This window comes from Macrobrachium rosenbergii, chromosome 39, assembly GCF_040412425.1.
Source record: "Macrobrachium rosenbergii isolate ZJJX-2024 chromosome 39, ASM4041242v1, whole genome shotgun sequence".
Lineage (NCBI taxonomy): Eukaryota > Metazoa > Arthropoda > Malacostraca > Decapoda > Palaemonidae > Macrobrachium > Macrobrachium rosenbergii.
The window spans coordinates 9,052,501-9,073,740 of record NC_089779.1 but is presented as its reverse complement, the minus strand read 5'-3'; the positions used below and the strand labels follow the sequence as shown (position 1 = coordinate 9,073,740).

General features: G+C 38.6%; 1 protein-coding gene and 3 non-coding genes across 6 annotated transcripts in view; all 4 read right to left on the bottom strand.

Annotated features, from left to right (window-relative positions):
- The window catches only part of LOC136825720 (alpha-1,6-mannosyl-glycoprotein 4-beta-N-acetylglucosaminyltransferase-like), a 445,856-nt gene that overhangs the window by 409,953 nt on the left and 14,663 nt on the right, over positions 1–21,240 (bottom strand). The window lies entirely within an intron of this gene.
- Positions 3,723–3,885, bottom strand: LOC136825858 (U1 spliceosomal RNA). The gene has a single exon (XR_010849482.1). It is a non-coding gene; the product is annotated as a U1 spliceosomal RNA (small nuclear RNA).
- LOC136825850 (U1 spliceosomal RNA) lies at positions 5,514–5,676 on the bottom strand. Its single transcript, XR_010849477.1, has one exon. It is a non-coding gene; the product is annotated as a U1 spliceosomal RNA (small nuclear RNA).
- On the bottom strand, positions 8,442–8,647 carry LOC136825852 (small nucleolar RNA U3). Its single transcript, XR_010849479.1, has one exon. It is a non-coding gene; the product is annotated as a small nucleolar RNA U3 (small nucleolar RNA).

Here is a 21,240-nt window from a genome sequence, read left to right as displayed (position 1 = left end):
AGAGGTATTTAGAAGAAAGTTAACTGACCTAGGTTAACAACATGACCTTTAGGGCACAATACAGCCCTCACAGTATGGAAGGGTTTCGCCTAAGATCAAGAACCCATGATTCAATCTTGTATGTCCAATCCTTAGCCTGCATAACATTGTTTCTAGTCTCCTTGACATATAGGGATATGACCAAGGAGATACTGATGACGTAATACTGCGCATCTTCTGGTTTGTTTCAATATTTACCGAAAGGGACTGCCAAAGGTTTTAATTTTTATTTCTATATCTATATGAGGAAATACATCCTATATGGTAGGAGCCATCTCCTGGGTTCTTGGGCAGGGACTACTGACTTAGCAAGTTGATCAACTTGCTCATTCCCAACCAATCCACCAAGAAAATATTTCTTTACCTCTTCTTTTCACTAACAACAGTCATTCCAATATCTCTACAATCAGTGGGTGTAAAGACTTGAAATATTCTAGAGACTGAAGAACACTTCTCGAGTCACAACATATAGTAAAACTATTTCCATTCTGAGTTAAAATTTCCTTTAAGGCCTTTATAAATGCAAGCAGTTCTGCTGTAAAACTAAATGTAACAGACGAGAATCTCAAGCTTCTTTCTACATCAAGGAAGGCCACTCTCAAGCCATTTGTGAAAACTGCAACATTGTTATCATGTTGCGAGGAATGATATAAAAATACTGATTTCATTGCCTCCTTAGACGTTTCTGCTTTTGTTGAATTAAAATATCTACAAAGTTTTACCTCTGGAATGTTCTAGGGGACTACCCGAACACCTAGCTGGTAAAGTCGCCGTCCTTGGTGTATTTAATTGACGGGTTATACATTTTACTCTAAAAGCAAATGGCTAGGGTTGCTTGGGGTGATTTTCATAAAACTGCCAATACCTTTCATTTCTCATACAAATGCTGTTTAAGTACTTAGGAAGCCTCTGAAATCTATACCAGCTCCAAACCAGCAGATCCAGAGGCATCTCACAGGCATCTACAAGCATACTCTCAGTGGGAGATGATTTAAATGCTTCTGTAGACCATCTTACTCATCCACGGTGGATTGAATTAACATTTAAGACTATTACACTCTGCTGAGGTGTTCACTTCCTACCCATAAGTTAATTTGAAAAGACTAAAGCTTTGTATAACCTCAACTTCTGAGTTCGTTCTGCACTCCACGAAGTTTGGGACAGAACTTTCAGCACCTTCACTGCTTTCAAGCATTTTGTCTTGATATGTTTCAGATGTGGGATCAAAGTCAGCTTCCTATCAAAAATCAACCCAAGAAACCTTGTTTCACCAACACATGAAATTCTCTGCCCATGTATGAACAGATCTGGATGAGGATAGACTCCTCTTATACGGAAAAAGTCAATGGTTACCATTTTACTTGCTGAAAACCTGAAACCATCCATCTCGGTCCACTTTACTATATTACCAATGCAGAGCTGAAAGTAATATTCAGCTACTACCTTCCCTTTCGCAGCAAAAGACACCAAAAGGTCATCAACAAAAAGAGTATAAATTACGTCTGGGGGAATTATTTTGGATACCCCACTGATTGCTAAGGTGAAAAGGTTACACTTAAAACACTTCCTTGGGGCACTCCTTTTTGGTTGAATACATCTAATATTGTTGTTCCAACATGAACCTGATACAGCCTACTTTTTATAAAGGCCTTGATAAAAAGGGGCAAACTCAGTCAGGTTACTTGTCAGGTTACATTCATAAAGAACCCTCAGAATGCCATATCCGCATGTTGTTTCATAAGCCTTCTCAAGATCAAGAAGCAAAAGCGTCACATACTGCAGATTCCATTCAAACCAACAGATCAGTTGGTGAGTATATGCTTCTGAAGCCACACTGAGCAGGAGAAAAATATTTAACACATTCCAAGTTATTCTTAAAACTTTTTAACCAGACCACTGAGCTGACTATCAGCTCTCAAAGGACTGGCCCGAAGGATTTGGATGAAATGACGGGTCTAGGCTAGAGGCCTAGCACTGGGACCAAATAGGTCAATTCTATATAGTGATGAATGAATGAGAGTGAAATTATAAACTGCACAGAGGCACACGCTCTCATACTGGAAACACATTCCAAGTACCTCATCAAACGTGTATCTACCATTTTTTCTATGATCATATTCAGTGCAATGAAACGATAATTCTCTGTCTTGAGAAGGTCTTTCCCTGGTTTCACAAACAGGAGTAATTTCAACATCGCCCATAGCTTAGGGAAGATATATCCTCAAAAAATTTTCTTAATGAGGCTTAATATGAAAAATCTGGTATCCTCGGGGGTATTCTTAATCACTGAATAAGTTATATCATCCAGTCCAAGAGCTGATTCACTACACTTAAGATTGATTCCCTCACAGTAAACGGTACATTGTATTGCTCACTGCTAGATGTATCGAAATCAATTTCTACCTGTTCCATTAGCCTTCTTTCAGCTGATCGAATGCCTGAGAGTCCTACCCCAAAAACCAGACGCCCATGGAATCCGTGGTCCAGCCCTAATGAATAGAGATTTCAATCTGATACCTCTCAAGTCCGAACATTATCAGGTAGCTGATGGTGCTACCACAGTTCCCACTATTTAGCTTCAGATATAAACCCAATCCCAGTTATATGTTTTCCTATTTATCAGGTCCGATAAATTTTACAAAAAGTGGAGAATCCAACAAAATTAGTTCAAAGAAATATATAATAATATGAGACTTTTGGACTCAAACCCGGGAACAAAGTCCAGGAGTTCAAGAGTCCCCTCACCACGTCAAGATGGTCCCACATCGAGGGGGTTAATCTTTAAGATATTTATGGCGTTTTTCTTTCTTTTTGTGACATCATTTTGAACATTAAATATACTAATGCAAAGTAAAGTTATGACGTAATACATTTTTGCAATATTAAATGCTAAAGGTGTTATCAAACTATATACTGGAAATGTCATATTCGTGGCAATGAACAATAGTATATGACGGCCGAGTAAATTCATGTGCACATTTCAGTATATGTGTATATATATATATATATATATATATATATATATATATATATATATATATATATATATATATATAAGTAGGAATATTTGGTTTATTATGGCCTCTTTCATGGTCATGCAGTCACACATGCACATATAAACAAAAGAAGGATAAAGACGGATTTATTGCATCTGCAAAGGCAAAAATTAAAAAGGAATTAGTTATAAATATGGAAAATACAAGATTTAGATCAAGTAATTCCATAGTTTATGAAAATAAAAATAGGGTTTAAACATCAAAGGAACAGTGAAGCAAACAGACATTTGTATGGAAATGCCATAAAAAAATAACAAATGGCATTAAAATTAATACGTACGTCTAGTCGAAATATTAAACACACCATGGTATTTTTTCTAAGTTCTTAGTACTTTCACTTTTCTTGAACCTTAAATGAAATTACTAAGTTGCATACGACAAAAAACCATTCAATATGAACGACCTCTAGTACACATGCACAGTACCATGCATAAACAATACCAACACGTGAAGTCGGGATATTAAACCCAGATTGGGGAAACTTAAGAAAGGACTTGGGTAGTCCTAATGGAAAAAGGCTTCCCCTGAGAAGTTTATTATTTAAAAGAACGCAGGAAATGGGAATACTGTACATCATCAAAATGTATTACCTTGCATACTACATCAATTTGGGAACTGAGGATTATTAGAGGGAAAGCGCGAACGCAGTCCCTCGCTACCAAAAATTGCGCACCCGAGTTGACCACATTTGGGTCAATCGCAAGGGTCAGCACCACCGGAGTGCAATGGTGAGCCTCACCTTGGGGGAACCGCCTTCGTGATCACGGTGTCCCCTGTGCCAGGTAAGTATGCTCAACCACACATCACTTGAACACTAGACGCCAAGCACTGAATAAAATCCTTCAACAGAAAATAAATAATGGTATTTATAAATAATTCAGAAACATTGACCCTGCAAAGTGACGGCATATATTTTACAGTACATAATTTTCATTTACAAAAATCTGAAATATCCATAAAGGAGAGAAGAACGACCCCAAAAAATAAAAGAAACCTACGAAGACAAATAAAATGTGAGTAAGCAGAGACAAGCCCATAGCACCGGGGCGTTAGATCTCATTCAGTCCACAAATATTACAGGACAAACGTTATTTTAAATTTCTGGACAATGCCTTTGTCATTTCGATCATAGTCAATTTCGAAATCGCTAATTCTATCCTGTCAATTTTCAAATGACAATTCGACGTTGAACACGAGCCAGCAGTAGCGCTCCCTAAAATTTCTTACGATTCCCGTTTGGTGGTGCTTCAATCGCCCGATAAATAGGCCGCGGGAGTTTAAAATCTTTATATATACCCTCCACGCATGCTGCAAGACAATTTCGTTGTCCTTGTATTTATATAGTGAACATTTCTCACATTTTTACTATATATTTTTAAAGTTGAAACGTTATTGTTGTAGTGTAACACAATAAATTTGTATGTACAAGCTCTGATGTTTCTATTCATCCTTAGATTCAAATTCCCAAGAAAACTTTGCACTGCAAAGGTTCTCAATAGACGCTCTAGACAGGCAAAATTGTATGTCTTAGCAAACCAGAGAGAACTCGAAGCAACACAGAAAGGTTTATCTCGATTTGGACTGTGTACCAGAGGGCAATACCGGCCTGCAGGTTATTCCATAATTTTGGAAATTTACTCTTACTAACATAATACGAACCTGTATAAAAATTTTCAGCATAAGTTACCAAACGAGCTTTATCTCACGAGACGTCTATCTGAAGTTCTCAATACTCTGGTAATTGCTACAAATGACATTTTAGAACAAGACGTGTCACAAACTGATCCTACTGTATCAAGTAATTTTGTAAATGTATTAAAATACTGAAAATCTCCTACAGAGGTGTGTAGAAGAATATGGTAAATATATTAATATAAGTGAATTTTATATCTAGCAAGGACGAACTACAAAATCATTATGTCTTTCGAACTGTAGTTTTATTAATTGTACAGAATTAAGCGAACGTGTGAAACCCTACATATTAAAAATAAACAATTTAACTCAAAATATTAAAAGGTTTCGAAAATTCTTGTATAAGGAAGGGCTTTGGGGGTATATCTCAATTCCTTGTGAATAAAGTGAAGTCGGCTCCATAGATACGATTCCAACGGTTTTGAGTAAAGCAAGGAGATAAAGGGCAGTGGATTTAAAGACGTGCAACGGCTATACCTAACTATACACAAGACCCACTTCTAAGTGGGTCCTGCCTATACATAAACAATATCAACACAAGAAGTCGGGATGTTAAACCCAGATTTACTAGGTCAGCTTAAGAATGGATCTGGGTTACGGTATTCCTAATGGAAAGGGACTTCCCTTGAGTGGGTTAAGTTCTAAAAAAAAAAAAACATAAGTGGGAATACATTATCAAAATGTATTCCCTAACATACTTCATGAATTTGGGAACTGAGGATTATTAGAGGGAAAGCGCGAACGCAGTCCCTCGCTAACAAAAATTGCGCACCCGAGTTGACCACATTTGGGTCAATCGCAAGGGTCAGCACCACCGGAGTGCAATGGTGAGCCTCACCTTGGGGGAACCGCCTTCGTGATCATGGTGTCCCCTGTGCCAGGTAAGTATGCTCAACCACACATCACTTGAACGCAACACGCTACGCACTGAATACACTCCATGAACCAAAAACAAATAGTGGTACTAATAATTAATTTAAGAGATGTTCATCTTGGCTATTGATAGCACATGTTTTTAAATTATTTGTTCTCAATTTCAAACATCAGAAATACCTATCAAGGGAAGAAAAACGACCCCAATACTTAAAAAACTTATGATGACAATGAGCTACATTAGATCGCAGTCAATCTAGAAATATGTTACAGAATAACAGTTATTCAGCGTCTTCTAAACAGTTGAGCAATGCCCTTATAATTTTTATTACCTATTCCGGAATTGCTAATTTTACTGTCTTATGCAGATTTTCCTTAAGTTCCAATTCGTCATGAATGCAGTACCAATGTGTAACAGTTCTTAAGATCACCGTTTGGTGGTGCTGAGATCGCCCACAAATAGGTTGCGACAATTTTAAATGGTTTACGGGCTGCTCTAGAAGCAAGACTCCTTCTGACGAACTGCTGGCTTAATCTAAAACATTAAAACTAGCCAATCATCTATGGACCCGGTCGACCTAAAAAATCATTCTTTCTAACTGTAGTTCCCAGTATGGCAAACTCGTACGCTGCTTTGCTAATTGTGGAATATTCAACGGACACGTGAAACCCTATGTATTGCAATGAAATAAATCACATCAGAAATCTCCCGAAAATCTAGCATAATAACAAGTAAAGATCTGTGTGCAAATATAGAAAACTGTGAACCATACAAATTGATTGGAAGTGAACTGAGTGTGGTTCAATACTATTATGAGAGGTTCAAGAGTGGTTATTCCAAATTTACTCACTGGCAGAGCACTATCTGAAATACACACTGACCACCAAAGAACAATCAGATCAAAATTGCCAGAACTTATGCATGGTGGCTGGGAGTTCATAGGGACACTGAAATTCTGGTTAGAAAATGTACGAATTGTACATTGCAACAAAATAATCCAAAACCAGCGAGAAAGCACCCAAGGAAATTACCAAATCACCCATGACCATGTTTACACATGGACTTTGCTAGTTATTTTTGGGTTAATTGTATTCGATAGTACTAGATGCATACAGTAAATGGCCTGAAGTAATATCAATGGCGACAAAACCCTAAATTACCACTGTAAGAGAACTTATGTCTATTTTTGCAACACATGGTCTGCCAAAAAGAATACTAACAGACAATTTTCCACATTTCATTCCACATGACTTTAAGCAACTGTTTCAAGTAAATGGAACAAAACACTCATTGTCAGTACCCTATCATCCAGCAATATGTGAAGAAGCAAAAAGATTTTTTCAAACCTTGAATCTCAACATAAAGTTCAGGCAAGCAAATCCAGGTAATGTAGTTTCTCAAAGAGCAAAGTTCCTACTTTCTATAAAAACAAATGTAAGCAACACTACAGGTGTATGTATCACCATCAAACTTATCTATGGGGAGGAAGATAAAGAATAAGTTACATCTTGTGTATCCCAGTTTGTAGAGTCAGTTGAAACAGAAATGCTAGGTTTGTGAGTCAGTTGAAACAGAAATGCTAGGAACACGTGGAAATTCTTCCAAAACTAAGACATTTCACTCTTTCATCTTATGTCAGGGTAGTCATGCAATAACTCAGAAAAATTGTTTATGATAAATTGTCAGGAAGATAGGTCATTTACATTATGATGTCAAGGTTAGTGGATAGATTATAAAATATGCTGATTTGTTTCAACCAAGTTGATCATACAACAGAATGAGTAAATGGAAGCCCTCAGCGATAAGAATTCTGTTGAGAAACAGTTGTTCAGACCAAGTACAGAGGAAGGAGACCCGTTATGTGTATTTGATTAGATGTAAGTAAAGGGAAGAAATTATCTGTTTCATATATAAGTGCAAGAGAGGACAAGCAAGAGATCAATGTGAATGACAATGAGAAAGAATGCCGGATCTCCATAAGCTGTCGAGAACACTGGCAAAACTGAATTTTGCCAGTAGGACTCAGATCAAGTTATCATGCCCTCGTTCCTTTTACTTCAGAGTAGTGGTACAGCAATTCCTAATACAGTAAAGCTTAATTCACATGAGGCATAACCAGCAGACGCAACAAATGGCTCACTTACCTCTCTCATCCAGTTAAACTAAACTTGAGAGAAGTGAGATTTAACAAATCAAATATCCCTGGTCATAATCTCACTGACCTTTGGATTATGATCCCAAAAAACAATGAGATTGGTTTATATGTTAACGTGTTGGTAACTCTAAAGGTATCATGACATTTCTTGGGAGTTTTCATAGTCAGTTTGAAGTATTAAATCAAATAATTAACACAATGGTAAAAATCAATTTCCATTTGCTTCATCATTTTAATAAATTAATAGCTCAAGATTATCTTTGGAAATAAACCTCCTGCACGGTACTATTCATTTATACCAAAAACTATCACCATGCGACTTGCCAACCTGTAATTCTGTGTTTAGCAACCCATCTAGCACTGACATGACAAATCCAAAACAAAACCTGTACATGATAATGCTCACTGGTAAATTGAACACTGCACAAGAAGCAAGTTTATTTGGAATCAATCTTCATGACAGCTAGAAAAGGAAATATTGTCTGCACTTAGAAAGGGGATTATAATGGACCAATGCTATGCCACCGAATCATGTGTGGCATGACTTGTTACTTAAATTGGATTTTTATCCCATTTAGGGAATTTTAAAAGAAAATCACAGGATCTAATAGTGGACTGGAAGTCAACCACTCAGCCTGTGACATCCTCCTCCACTCAAGGGCAAGCCCTTAAGGGAACGGTCTTCAATGCTCAGGAGTAACTGAATACTCAAGAGCCGCTTCCCGCTCAGAGGACGACACTCAACCTCGTCATCGTGGTTGAATTCGTTGCGAGTTTTGGACTTAAACTCGTCAATCACACTATAGAATTGATCCTATGTAGTATGATCATAACCTCAGCATCCAACCTTTGAGATCTGTTCACAATGGATGATGACTCATTTCATTACAGATAAAATTATGCAAATTATGCTGAAATTTTATGATTTTTCAAGAGCTACGCAGCGTGAAAACAGAATTTTAATCATGTTCTAAAACTATAAATTTAGAATATGCAATATGAAATTAATTCTTAATTCAATGCTTATGTATGTTCTAAACATCACTATGGCTGAAATAACCTTATCTGGTGAAGAACAAACCAGGCACACATTTATCTCATTTACTCCCTAACAAGAATGTTATTTTTCTATTATTTCGTTGAAAACAAACAAAAAAAACCTTTGGGGCTACTTAAGATCGACGGGAGCAGGTTTGGCCAAACAAAAAATAATATCAAATAACTACAAAATAATTTTTTTTTTGTAAAGAGGGTGGAATGGTATTGGCAACAGTGAAATTGTGATCAATTTATGGCCATGAACAGCCATGTTGCATTCTTGGCCTATATGTAAGTATGCAAAAATGGCAATAAAGAGCTAGAGATCGTAAAAATGTGCAAAATTATGAAACTGTACACATGGGCTTACAGAACTGGTATTTGGAAAGTGCTGTCTTGTCTCAGTTTTCTGGACCAGACAACTAACCTCTGCTAGGGCGTCCTATCTTGATCTAACCAGACCTTACATTTCTTACTGATTTATGGTGTGATTTGACCTGATCAGGAAGTGGGGTGGGCAGAATTTTGGGGGCTCCCTCCTTACCCCGGATCCCCCAAAAGTAACTAAAAACCAAAAATATGGACTGACCTAGGTTACCCTGTAGGGTCCCACGTGGACCCCACATGCCTTCATCTCACCTGGCTCGCTAATCTCCTCACGACAACAACAACTTTGCGCACAAACCACGCAGACACACGAAACACAGCATACATCATGCACCTTTTATACATATCTCCAGTCATATTATTGTCATGTTAAATGTATCTTTATTACCATACACATTACAATGTCAGCATTTCATCCATATAATATGTACCATAAGCTTCAGTCATGCCTTGTATAGTGTCGTATGCTATGTTTCCACTCACAAGAGCTATTGACCCGTCAGTTCGTTGTCTGAATAAATTAGTAAGCTTGTAAACGATGACTCTTACTCACGCCTTCACTACATTGGTGATCACAGAGATGACCAACTCAGCCAACCTCAATGATGCCAGCCTCTCCAGCAAGACCATCGCCACTGCCTCCATACGTCTACCTCCATTCACATCCCACAACCCAGAAGCTTGGTTCTTCATGGTGGAAACAATCTTCCGATCAAAGAAAATCACCTCCTCAACACGTAAACAGATGCTGCCCTCGAATTCCTGCCAGATGAAGTCTTCAAGCAAGTCGCAGGATGGCTCACAGAACTTCAAACCCCTGTCACCTATGAATTGCTGAAGGACCAGCTGAAGTCATCATTCAGCATGCCACCCGCCCTAAGAAACGAGGAATTCCTCTACTACATCGGGGCACCCATAGGAGACGAGCGACCATCACACATCTACAAACAGTTGTGGCGGCTCATCACGCTAACCCCCATAGACAGCCAACCTGAGTTATCCCTAGACCTTGTGAGAGGTACTCCTCACAAGATTTACCCCGCTAAACAGTGGCGGCCATGCCCAATGCCTCCACCATCCCAACTGAAGAATTCCTGAGGTTGGTCGACGCAGTGCATGTAGCCCACAAGACGGCGGAGCCCACACAGCCAGCCACCAACAGCAGCACCAGCACCATGACGGGCCCAGCAGTCAACTGACACAGAATCCGCCAGTGACCCACAGGGACCAGCCGCCCCCATCCACAAATGAATTCTCCATGCAATTCATCAAAGGGAAGACCAGACAGAAGAAAGATGAACCACCAGAGGGGATGTGCTACTTCCACTGGAGATTTGGGAAGAAAGCCAGCAAATGTGACAAAGGCTGCCTGTTTTCAAAAAACATGCAAGAGGGTTGCACCTACGACCCATCCAACTAACATCTGTGAGCAGACCCGTTGCCTTGTAAGACACTGCACCTACTCAGCACTGGCTTTCTTCCAGGTAAGAACGTAGAGGCTCCACGTGCTTCTTCATCAGGAACGAAGGGTCAAACACAGAATTCCTTGTCGTCACCAGAGCATGCAGCTCATTTCTGCCAGGCGGTCTGAATGAACGACTCAACCCCGTTCCACCTACCAACCGCCAGCGGCGCACCACTCAAGATGTAGGGGAGGCGGGATATGAACGTATCATTCAATAGGGAAAGACTACAGTTGGACCTTTGTCACGGCAGACATGACGACAGCACTGTTAAGAGCAGACTTCCTAACAGCACACAACCTGCTAGTGAACATAGCATCAAAACAGCTGACCCAGAAAACAAATCCAACATCATCTCAACAGCCACACACACGCAGATGAACTGCCACCACACTGTCACCGCAGCAGCAGAGACAACAAATATGCCCCATTGCAGCATTCACCCCACCACTGGAAATACGACAACTTCTACAAGACTGCCAGGAAGTCTTCAAAGACGACCTGCAGCACGACTTAACCAAGCCAGCAAAACACAACATCCAGCACCATATAGAAACAGAAGGCCCTCCCAATCCACTCGTGTTTCAGACATTTAGCCCCCAAGAAGCTTGCCTATGCCAAACAAGTGTTCAAGGAGTTGGAGAATGCAAGAATATGCCAAAAAGCCCCCAGCCCATGGGCATCCCCCCTTCACACGGTACCACAACCCAACGAAGCCAGATAGATACCCATTGCCAAACACAGCAGACATAACCAACCAGATGAACGGAGCAAAGATCTTCAACAAAATAGACCTGATGAAGGGATACTTCCAAGTTACAGTAGCGAAGGAAGATATAGAAAAAACCGCGATCATCACCCCCTTCAGCACCTACACGTTCGACTACAACTGTTTTGGCCTTCGCAACATGGGCAATCTTCCAAAGACTCATGGACAAACTGCTTGGCAATCTTCCATTCTGCGTGGTCTATGTCGATGATATCCTCACATTTAGCCCCAACCTCAAGCAGCATCTAAAAGACGTCAAAATAGTATGGCAAATACTCAAAGAAAATGGATCACTAGTAAGGGAAGACAAATGCACAAAGAAAACGGTGAAATTCCTGGGAGATCAAGATACCCCAGAGGGATTAAGGCCCTACCAGAAAAAGTGAAAGCAATCACCAACTTTCAAAAACCAACAACAATTAAAGCAGTATATACAAAAATTTTCTGGACTAATCAACTATCACCATAGCTTCATCTTTAACACTGCTAAAATTATGAGCCCGAAATATCAATGCCTACAAGGAAGATAAAAAGTTAAATCAGTCAGAAAATCAAGATAATGCATTTCTTTCAGCAAAACAAGCGATAACCTCTGCAACCACATTAATTTTTCCTCTACCCAACAGGTCCCTCACATTGACAACAGAGGCAAGTAACACGGCGATGGGTGCCGTACTAGAACAAGACATGGATGCTAGTTGTCGTCTGCTGGTGTTCTTCAGCATGAAGATAACGACAGTGGAACAGAAATACTCCACTTTTGACAGGGAGCTTCTAGCAGTCTACAAAGCCATTGGCCACTTTTGCCACATGCTTGAGGGACAAGAGTTCATCATGCAAACAGACTATCAACCCTTGGTGCATGCCTTCACAAAGTCTGCAGACATACGGTCAGCACGGCAACAGCAGCACCTGTCAGCAATAGCAAAACACTAACACTGCCAGCAGATGTCTTTCGAGATCAAACGAGCCCAACATCCCCATCCAACACCCGAAAAGTGGCAGAATGGATAATGCCAACCAAGATGACCTACCATGTGACCAGAAAAGTGTATGTCCCCAGCGAGCTGCAGAATGCAAAATATGTGTTCATCTGGGTAGACTCACAGAGCCAGCTCTCCCCAGCCTACTCGGGACCATACTGTATCATCCTGAGAAAAAACAAAGCCTACCAGATGACAAGGGACAGCAGAGCGACATGGGTCTCCATCAACTGCCTAAAGCCAGCATATATCCCAGACACCGCCTACAACTGTAGACCTCTCCAAGGGGGGTAGTTCTGTAGGGTCCCACAAGGACCCCACACTGTCATCTCACCTAGCTTGCTAATCTTCTCACAACAACACCTCTGCACACAAAACACACGGAGAAAAGAAACACAGCATACGTCAAGCATCTTTCATACATATACCTCCATTCATATTATTTTCATGTTAAATGTAACTTTATTACCATACGCATTACAATGTCAGCAGTTCAGCCATAAGTACCATAAGCTTCAGTCATGCCTTGTATATTAATTTATGTGTATATGTTCATCTGTCATTAAACTCAAATGATTGTGTGGTGACCTCTGTTTTCATTCGCCTAGTGTCGTATGCTACAATTACGCTCTCAAGAATTACTGACCTGTCTGTTTGTTGTCTGAATAAATTTGTAAGTTTGTAGACAGGGACTCTTACTCACGCCTTCGCTACACTATAACAAATTACAAATGATGACTTTCCAAGTAGGTAATGGCATACTCTGACTATTTACTTGAGATTTAAATACCATACAAAGCAATTTACCATCCTGCAGCACTAAATAGCACTGGCAGTCTATAGATTACAACTGTTCAGTTTATGCACATCTTGCACTTACGAACAAATAGCCATAAAAGCTTCTTTCAAAGTTTATTAAAAATAATGGTTCGTAACTAATGCACACAATATTTGTGATACTCACAAAATATTGTGCAGTACTGGTGGCAGGGTGTTTAGTAAGGAGAAAGGACTTCTACAATGCTGCATAACACTCCTATAACGCTACACAACACACAACACACTTATGTCTTGCCTGTGCTTAACTGATCTTCCACTCATCTCCAGCTAATAATACTTCTAATCCTAGTAGGTCTGGATCTTCTAACTCTTCTGATGCCCACAGAAGCCTAACTGACACTTTCCACATACTGTCCTCCCAGGGGTTATGCAAAGGACATGTCTAAAGCACATCCATCTACCTTTTAACATTATCTTACATACAAATTAAACTTCAGTTATAATCCTTAAGGTATCATGTATAATTGTTCTGTCATCTGATTCCTAATATTCTTCTTAAACTTTATTTTCCAACCAACAAAATCTTTCAGATATAGGTTCAATATCATACCATAATTCATCTCTCTCTAGCAATACAGATTGTACTGAATGTATGTACAGCATCATCTTTTGTATGCAATTTCAGTCTTCTATTTTCAAAGCTATTCGGCTCATTGTTTGACTGACCATTTTCAGCCTTTCACTAAATTACAACTCAACACTAAATTTCAACTCAAGACTTGGCCTCATCAATACTTTCATATTGTGTCCTCAGTACTTCTGTTTTTCTTAGGTTTGAATCCCATCTCTTTAGATCTGTGATGCACTTTACTTGAATTCAAGTCAGTCAAGTTTCTGTTGTTACTCCAATCTAAACCTCCTTCGACAATTTTTCTCATTGTAAAATCTATGAGAAAGCCAAACGGCAAAGGCGAATTAAAATTGTAGCACCACACTATTTACTGCTAATTCCCTTAACCTTTTCCTCTACTTCCTTCATGGATAATTTAAATTATCTTTATATAATTAACATGCATGCCCTCGTGACGCACCTGTCCATAACACTGGTGAATAGAAACTCTCAAATGCCTTCCTGTAAACAACAAAACCATCAGACGGGGGATTAAATTCCACTCACTGCTGCACAATATGTCTTAAATATCTGATCTCTGCAGCTTCTGCCTTGCCTAAAACCTGCTTGTTCAGTCTCCAAGATTTCTTCCAATTTCTTTCTCAATCATACTTAGATTTAACACTATAAGTATTTTCATTATAACCGGCACAAGTGCAATTACCCTGCAGCTATCACATACAAACAAGCCACCTTTCTTCGGTTCCTTTGCTACGACTTCCAGTTCCCAATCATCTGGCTTTGTTTCTCATTCCATATTCTGCAAAACAGTCTCATAGTATGCAAGGTGTCATTTCAGTTTCAAGTAGAATCATCTCTGCAGTGATTCCACCAAAACCTGGCATTTTCTTCTCTACAGTTTCTTTAGTATTGAGTCCACCTCAAAAACTGTAAATTCGTTCATAAGTACATTCAGGTCTTTATAAACTTCTTGTATATCAATAAAATTAACCCCTCGTATCATATTCATGACATCACGAATATTTTCCGTCCAATACTGTCTTTCTTCTGATTATTAACCCTTCTGTCCATTAACAGTTATGTTCCTCTTTTTCTTTCCACTCATGGATATTTCCCCAATAATCCTGTGAGCTATGCTAACACCAATACTTCTCCCTAAATAAATGATTTTGTTCACTCACCCTTTTTTTTTTTTTTTTTTTGGTGATCTCTCATCTCTTACTGATCTTTATTTTACTTAGCTATCTACACCCGAATACTGTACTTGGTACGTTCTACCTTGCGCTCATCTTCAAAAAGTTTTGTGTTCAGCCTACATACTCTGTCAATTTTGTTGGGTGCTTCTAATTTTAGCTTACGTGTGGTACAGTGGCAGTGACAAATTGGCGATCAATATCATCAATTCTTCCTCCAAACTTCTAACATAACACAATAACTACATGTTGTATTTTATGGAAAAAGGAAGGCTTCCTTGATCCGTCCAAAGTTCCCAGACACTAAATTAATAGTCTGCTTTTAAATCTTTTTCAAGGGTACAGCACTAAAGATGTACAATTCATTTCCTTACTCTCGAAATGACTATATTGTTTCTCTATTATTACAAATATGTTGTCATTATTTCCAACTTTGTGATTTATTAAAATAAAATACTATTTAAAAGTTAATCATTTGCTCGTTTTAAGTAATTATTTTTTTATTTGTAACTGCTCAAAATGATTGGATCTGGTTCCCTGAATTCACTTGTTAGCATCGCCACCTATTTATAAATTCCCGTAAATACTTTTAATATCTAAACCATGTGCCTAATAAATTCATCGAGACTCTATTGCAATTAGTATGCTATGTATTTACAACCGAAATTTACCCAAATAGGGAGTTAATTGATTTTTTAATCCCACCATGATGCAGATAAAAAAAAAGTAGGCACAGTTGAAGCTATAGATCTCTTTGATAAAATATATCTTCCAACATTTTGTGTGATATTCTGGACAAGTGTTGTTCTATTAAGTTTTCCAATATTTTCGGCCTTCGTTGTTCTTAGATCAAACTATCTGCTGGTACGCTCAACACGGCTCCCTGGTCAAAATGACCAAGCCTGAAGTCAAAACTGCTTCACTTTCATTATAAATAACCAAGTGTAGCTGTTTATAATCAGTAATACGGCATTAACCAACTTATAATCAGTAATATGGCATTAACCAATTTATAATCAGTAATATGGCATTAACCAAATATCCTTAACATGTGAAAGGTTTCACTGCTAAATAAATTTAAAAACAGATAAATGGGTACCATAACGACTTGACCAAAGTAGGACGATTCTTGTCACGGTACCATTTAAGTTTCTAAATGTTTAATATTTAGTTACAGTATTCACAAGTTACAGCCATACTAATGTAATGCCATATTACTGATTATGTGAAAACGGCAACCAGGATAAAAGACAGCTTTGATTTCACACTGAGTCCATTTTGACCATGTAACTGGGACCATATTTTTGTTGGACAGGCTCTTCCTCCCTGAGCAGCCAATTAACACTGGCACCATATCCGAGTTAACATACATCCCCCACCTCCAACCCCCAATATTTACAGACCAATAGATACAACTATGCATTTTGGTAATACATGGATGTTGCGTGTGAAAAACAGAACTGAAAGCTATAGAAACGGTTAAAATAAGCAGTGAGCAACTTGGAAAGACTACCGAGTAGACACTGCAGGATACTTAACCAGCCAAGGACTACTAGAGGTTCTAATCTCGACCTTACCATGGCTTCCACTAAATAAAAAGCATCCCAAACCTAGCCCTAAATAGAGGTGGTGTCACAAAGGCACGTGTTCAGACATCTTTTAGTATCTTAATGCTGAACTGTGGACCAAGTAACCAATAATTCATTATTTTATTCCCATGAACTGGCATTAAAAACTATAATAAACTGTTGAGACATTTAGTTATCTAAGTTCTCGCTTTCATGTCATCATTGTAACAAACATTCACAGCTTTGATTGTACACAAAATATGAAAAACAATATTAGCTATTTGATACAATGTTTGCCAAAAATGCTAAAAGATGCCAGAAAATGTGTTCCTGTGACACTGCCTTAAACAACCTAACTCAAGTTACTGAAAGCATCTTTGCTTGGCAAGGGGTAAGGTACTTAGCCACGCCCACAAGCCCTTTTCACCCTGACACATACTTTCTTTATTTAGCCATAAAAAGTACAGAAAATAAGAGTGTCTCCCTATTAGCTTTAATTATTACATTTGGCCAGTTCCAGCCAGGCTTGTTTGCTTGTCAAAGACTCGAGTACTTGATCATTAGAGGTAACAAGCTTTTTCATATCTGAAGCTAGTTTCCTTGTGGTAGTGGGCAGACACACACATCCAATTCCTAGAATGCCTTGAATGTGCACCTTGAACCTTCTACAGTACAAGATAATTCTAACTTTTTCTCATCTCTATTACTCAAGCACGAGTTAACCTATGCTAGCCTACCATAGCTGTTTTGATTCCAAGTGAACTTGTCAACATCTTACTTAGGTACCTGTGTGTACTTTTCAGAAGACCATCTAAAATGTCATAGGATGAAGAGCACCGTTATAAAGAATACATTCCAACATAATGTCATAGAGACAATGTTTGCATCCATAACCCAGTAAAATAGACCTTTAGGACTTTGAATCCCTTTATCGCTTTCATCCTTTGGAACATGAACATAAGAAATGCCCAAAAGTTCCTAAATGTTTAACATTGGGTTTGCCATCATTCACTGCATCATAAGGTGTCATATCCTTCAAGCAGCACGACCTCTATTAAGGACATAAACAGCAGCAGACAAAGGCTTGGCCCATAAATTCTTAAACAACCTTGAATCAGACAACATGCATCTCATGCTTCAATTAAGTTTCTGTTCATCCTTTCCGCAACTCCATTTTGCTCAGGAGTTTTGGGAATACTATGCCAATAGTTAAATGATTCATATTATACTGGTGTACTACCTCAACCATTTTTTCACAACTTTCTAATTTATAATTGCTACTTTTGTTTCCTTTGCCACTTTTTACCACTTCCACTATCTTCACTGGCCATATGCTTGCCATTAGCATGATAGAAAAAGGATGGGCTCGATATTTTATAATAAAATCACATGAATAAATCGGAACGCAACTGATGAGGTCTTACCGCTTGTGTAGGTTTGAGAGTCTGGGGCAGCGTACAGTGTATTGGCATCAGTTACAGTGCTGTGCGGTGTAGGTAGTGACAAAAATTGTAACTAAGCAGAGGTGTGCAATACAAAATTTTAACTTAAGGGTGGCAAAGGGAGTGCTCCAAACACAATTTTAATTTACAATCATGTTTGTTTGCATCTCTGAAAGTTTGGAAATAGGATAGTGTCTATGCTCCAAATAAATCCCTCGTGAAAGATACCCTCTACCTACTTAATGTTACGAGAATAGTAAGTGTAATTACAGATATTCTGTTATACAAATTCAGTACAGTAAATGCAGCATAGTAATTTTCATCATCAAAGTAGTCTTGCAATAAGCAGTATTTTTGTACTTATGCTCCTAACTATAAATCTGAACACAGTATAAAGTGCCAAGCAAACAAAATCTAAACACAGACAAGCACTAATGTATGCACAGGAACTGTAATGGAACTGAATAAGTAAAACATTTAATTCTTTAAATCCTAGCATCTGTGACTTACTGCTAACAAATGTCCACACATTATCATCTGAATCTGCACAGCGGAGGATTTCATCCACACTTTTCACACATTTGTCAAAATCAGCTTTGCAGTTGGACATCTCTGTACAAGTTATGCTGTTTCTCTTGCAGGAACAAGAGATATGATTACATTTGCATTATACATATTATTAAAGAGCCTTGTTTATTATCAGCTGTTCGTGTGGATCACTGGGCATTTTGAAAGCCTAGACAAAATTTTATTTTATTTCATATGTGTTCCAGAATGTGACTTTTCCTTTGCCCGCAAATTTACAATTGCAATCTGACTGTTAATGCATGAAATCCTGGCAAAAAATCACGCTATGTCTGCTCCGGTTTTCTTGCGAATGGCTTTCAAATTAACCAAATTTCTTCTGTCACCTGTCCCTGTGATAAAACATGTATGTTCTCCAAGCTGAGGTTGTTTTGATACAGTAGTAATGAATACATCAACATCGTGTGACAAATGTAAACTGTACTCTCTCTTTGTGCAGCATGGATGCCATGTGTGATAAGAATAGTAGTGTCTTGCCTTCCAGGTGATGAAGTCACTGATGACTTTACGCTGTCTCTACTGAGGAATATTTTGAAGAGAACACTAATTGTTGTGGAGTCAACCACTTTCTTCCTAGATATGCATTTGTTGCTTTTCCATAGTGTTGAGCCCTGGACTCCTGCTTGAATGTCCAACATCATGCCTATCAAAAATCAAAATTTTCTACTCGGGCAGACAAAGCTTTGATGTGCATTTTGGTAAGCTCTGCAAAGGTACTGACTGATATGGTGGACAGCTCATGAACTAAGGCTGTTCCATCATTAATCAGGGTTTCTTTACATACCAGTCTGCATAGGATGTTCTGACTGATTTAGCTGCATACAGGGTGTTCTGTGTGATATTCACAGACTTGTCTGTTGTTTATTTTTATAAGTATTTTTTATTCTCCTCTAAATTTGCAGTCATGGACCTGCTGCATCAATCCAGTTTAACACTGCTGTCAAATCAACTAGGATTCCACTTGGATTGTTTAGTGACCCCTCAGATTTCCAAGGATTTGATTTTTGCACCCCAAGAATAACCTTCCAAATTATCTTTAAATATTTATATAGTATCTGCATGTCCAATGCACCATTTTTTACCTTGTCAACTTCATCCATTGCTCTAAGTTTAGTTCTGTTGGGGCTCAAACACTCAGGCTTTGTAACTTATAGAGATCTGCTGAATTCAAATTCCTTAATGAGAGATGTTATTTTCATCTTTAGGACTTTTTTGTCACCATCTCACTCAGTTTATGTTGCTCCATTAAAGATATATAGTATATGTAGTCTGAAACTCATCCACGTATAAGATTGCCAGATGGCAAAAGATCATTCACAAGATTAAAAAATTCTTTTTCAGAAGCTGTCCTTTGACCCTCCCGAGGACCAACTTCAGTGCCATCAGATGCAATTTTGTTTGCTTCCCCCCCTCCCCCCCCAGACATTTTTGATCAACCAGCTAACCTGATGCAAATTTGTCTTTCATTTTATGACAAAAAGCACAGTCCTTTATTAAGTTTTGCTGCTGTTGTTTGGTTGTCAGTAGCATCTGAGCTCTTGGTGCTTTCACTGCAGGGTCTTCCAGCTATAAATGGTTTGGGAGCTTCACCCTAGGGAAGTGCATTTTCATACTGTGCCTTCAATCTGTTCAAGGTGTTGCAACTGTACTGTTTTTTAAGCATTTCAATTGCCAAGTTGCCGTCTTCTCTTGTAGGTCATGAACTGAAATGTCACCAAGAGGTTCTAAAGATGCCGAGTGAATATCACTATAGTTTGCCTTAGTCCACGTACTTACCAAATATTGTTCTTATGATTCGAGACAAGGCTTATATGCCAGTATGCCACCTGATTTTTGACACACAGTGCAATGGGAAGAGTTAGCTTTCATCAGCCTGCTTTTCTTAACAGCATGTGTTGCCATAGGTTATACACTGAAATCTATTCTACCACCCACAGCTATAATAGCAAGTGTTCTTGCATGCACTATCACACTCCAAAATCAACCCAATAGAACTACCAACACCCAAAATACAAAAAGTATTAGCTTATGAAACAAGCAACAATAACTGGCATAATCAACAATGACTAGCGTAAGGATCCCTGGCAATCTGCATGATGAAACAATGCTTAGAAGTCTACTTTTCAGCTATGTACTATAATACACATTTTCAGACAACCTACACTGAAAGACACAACACCATGTGTAATTCTCATCTTGGATGCCATCTTGAATCTTGCATTTGAAATGCTCAGAAAAAACTGACATACTTTTTTTTTTAAACTGCAAGCCATAAGCTTTCAAATGATATATGGTGACGAGAATTAATAAAAGGTTCATATGGAACTAAAAAAAATGCGGCATAAGCCCACCCACCCACGCACTACAAGGGAGAATTATAATTGATGAGTACTTTGTCACCAGTGGATTTGAACTTCTCACTGGTTGGGAAACGATGACGAACAGTGCCTTGACCATTGAGCCATCAAGACAAGTATATGCTAATACTGACTGTGCTGTATGTATCCCTGTTGAATTCAGGCTTTTATACTCAGAATCAATATCAACCCACCTCCACCATGGAAACACACAGCTACCTATGAGTG